The sequence below is a fragment of the Denticeps clupeoides genome, chromosome 2, assembly GCF_900700375.1.
Source record: "Denticeps clupeoides chromosome 2, fDenClu1.1, whole genome shotgun sequence".
NCBI lineage: Eukaryota > Metazoa > Chordata > Actinopteri > Clupeiformes > Denticipitidae > Denticeps > Denticeps clupeoides.
The window spans coordinates 1,160,504-1,163,950 of NC_041708.1; positions in this window are offsets into that span (position 1 = coordinate 1,160,504).

The following is a 3,447-nucleotide window of genomic DNA, read 5'->3' on the forward strand; positions in this document are numbered from 1 at the left end:
GACATCTTAGCGTCTTTTTCTAATTATTATTTTTTCTTGTTATTTATTTATTGATCTTTTTTTGGGGGGGGGGCACTGGGGGTGCAGTCTGTGTCTATTATTAGAATGGTGCAGAGCAGATGGTGTGCAGGTTTTCAACACGCTACTTTAGAGATGCCCCAGCATCTGGAGACAGGCTTTTCTCACGCCTTTGTAGCTTTTTCTCCTTTCCATGTGCTGTTTTACCTCACGTCCGAGTACCGCTTTAACTCAGGTTTGGTTTTACCTCGTATTTTCTTACGTCCAAGTACAATTTACCTCACGTTCAAGTACAGCTTTATCTCATGTTCAGGTTTGGTTTGAACTCGTGTAAAGGTACCATTTTACCTCGTATTTTCTTACATCCAAGTACAATTCTACCTCACGTCCAGTTTAACCTCACGTCCAACATCCAGTTTAACTTCACGTCCAAGTACAATTTTACCTCACGTCCAGTTTAACCTCACGTCCAAGTACAATTTTACCTCACGTCCAGTTTAACCTCACGTCCAAGTACAATTTTACCTCACGTCCACTTTAACTTCACGTCCAAGTACAATTTTACCTCACGTCCAGTTTAACCTCACGTCCAAGTACAATTTTACCTCACGTCCAGTTTAACCTAGCGTCCAACGTCCAGTTTAACCTCACGTCCAAGTACAATTTTACCTCACGTCCAGTTTAACCTCACGTCCAAGTACAATTTTACCTCACGTCCAGTTTAACCTCACGTCCAAGTACAATTTTACCTCACGTCCAGTTTAACTTCACGTCTAAGTACAATTCTACCTCACGTCCAGATTAACCTAGCATCCAACATCCAGTTTAACTTCACGTCCAAGTACAATTTTACCTCACATCCAGTTTAACATCAGTTTTTACGTCATCTACGGGAACTGCTTTAACGTATGTGCCATTTTACCGCAAAGGTAGAAATTTGTGTACAGGCAGCTACCTGCATGGCATTTCATGAGTTGTGGCCGGCCAGTCTGTACAGTCGTACAGTCCTGTAGCGTACATGGAACCGTTTACTCTTGAATGGGTCGGTCAGTGGCTGTGCACTGCGTGTGTTTTTAGACGAGGATCGCTAGTTTCCTGACGTGGTTTCGTCATGTGGTGCTGATGTCAGGATGTAAGCTTGTCTACGTTCCCAGAATCCTCAGTTCAGGCACCCTAATTAACTTCTACAGCGGAGTTGCCCGTCGGAATCGACCCCTGCCGCCTCTGTGCCCAGCTCCAGGTGGGGGTGGGGGGGGGTGGGGGGGCGCGTGACACGGCGCTGGCACGAGGCCACCAGGTCCCCCCGGGGAGAAATGTGCACCAAATTAGCTCCTCTGGGCAGGGCCTCCATTGCCTCCCGGCAATCAAAGCTCTGTTATTCCAGCCCCTCAACCAAAACCAAATATGATTCAACGGCTTCGGCGATTACCCGCGATTTTCCGTTTGGACCGGGTTTCTCGCACAATGGAAGATTGTCTTGTGTCTGTGCTCCTTTTTTTTTTTTTTTTTAAATGCCTCGGCGGAGTGGCCAACGTTGGGCCGATTAGCCTCCCGCGCAACACCATTAAGCCGCGTAGCTGTATGGACGCGCCGCTACATGACTCTTTGACCCTGTGTTGTGAAAGTGGCTTTCGTGCCAGCGCGGCCCAGCGCCCGAACATCTGTTTATATATAGGTGCATTTTCTAGGCTGTTATTCATTCTTTGGCCGAAGCTTCAAGTAGAACATTTTCCACGAAGCCCTCCTCGCCCCTCCTCGCCGCACTCCGGCTCCTCTTGCTTGCGAGAGGAGGAGCCGAGGACCCCGTCCGGGGTGTTTAGCGTCCCTGCCTCCGTCCGCGGCTGGTCGGTGGCAGCGCTTTCATCCCCGGCGCTGATTAGAACCACCCGCTCCGCGTTCTGGTAACAGCGCCCGCTCGCATGTGGTGTCTGTAAGGCTGAGCCGGTGCTACGGAGCTGAATTATTCTGCGGATTAGAATTGGCACTCGTCTTCGCCTGGCCCTTAAATCTTGTCTGTTTTAAATCTTAAGTGCATTCCTTGGCATGTTCGCCGCCTCTTGGCCCGACCCGTGGCCCCATCCAACACATTTTGAAACATTGCAGCTCAAGGGGAGAGCTGGAACCGCTCTCATCCTCCTCCTCCTCCTCTCCTCTCCTCGTCTTTCTTTCATTTCTTCATTTCTTCTTCTTTTTTTTTTTTTTCTGCTCCTCCGGATCGCCTCCAGAGCTCATCTCTTTATGCCATTAGCGAGACTCTGCGCTCAGTCACGGCGGCGTGGTGTTTGGAGGGTCAGCCACCTCCAGAAGTGGTTAATGTGGTCAGTGCAGCGGGCCGGCCAGCGCGCCGCGGCCGGTTAATGTAATTATGTCCGCGTACGGCCGGACGAATTGCCGAGTTCTGATCATCAGCGTGGCGAGCGAGTCCAAGTGTGTGTGTCTGCCAGCGAGTGGGGTAGGGTGGTAGTAGCCTAGTGGGTAACACACTCGCCTGTGAACCAGAAGACCCAGGTTCAAATCCCACTTACTACCATTGTGTCCCTGAGCAAGATACTTAACCCTGAGTGTCTCCAGGGAGACTGTCCCTGTAACTACTGATTGTAAGTTGCTCTGGATAAGGGCGTCTGATAAATGCTGTAAATGTAAATGTCTGATGTTCAGTGATGGACCATAACATTACGACCACCCGCCTAATGCTGAGCAGGACCCCACTAGACCTCTGAAGGCATCTCCTGTGGTACTTGGCAACAGATCTTTTAAGCCCGTAACATGTGAGATGTTGCCTGCATGCACGTCCCACAGATCTGAATTGGACCAACCTAATATGGGCACAAACACATCAACTTCAAAATGTTGATTTGTTGCATAAAAAATGTCACTCGTTTACATTTACAGCGTTTACCAGACGTCCTTATCCAGAGCAACTTACAACCAGTAGTTACAGGGACAGTCCCCCCCCCTGGAGACACTCAGGGTTAAGTGTCCTGCTCAGGGACACGATGGTAGTAAGTGGGGTTTGAACCTGGGTCTTCTGGTTCACAGGCGAGTGTGTTACCCGCTAGGCTACTACCACCCCACTCGCTGGCAGGTGCCCCTGGAACAAGCTCGACGTTGATATTCACTTCAGCGGTTTTCATGTTGCGGCTGATGATCTGTTTTATGCGTTACTGCACGTTACTGCACGTTACTGCGCGCTACTGTGCGTTACTGTGCGTTACTGTGCGTTACTGCACGTTACTGCACGTTACTGCGCGCTACTGTGCGTTACTGTGCGTTACTGTGCGTTACTGCACGTTACTGCACGTTACTGCACGTTACTGCACGTTACTGCACGTTACTGCATGTTACTGCATTACTGCTTGTTTAAAATGTCGCGCTTCACGTCCCGTGCGTATGAGTTTGTTGTGTCCTGCTCGTCTCGTCCCATGAAGG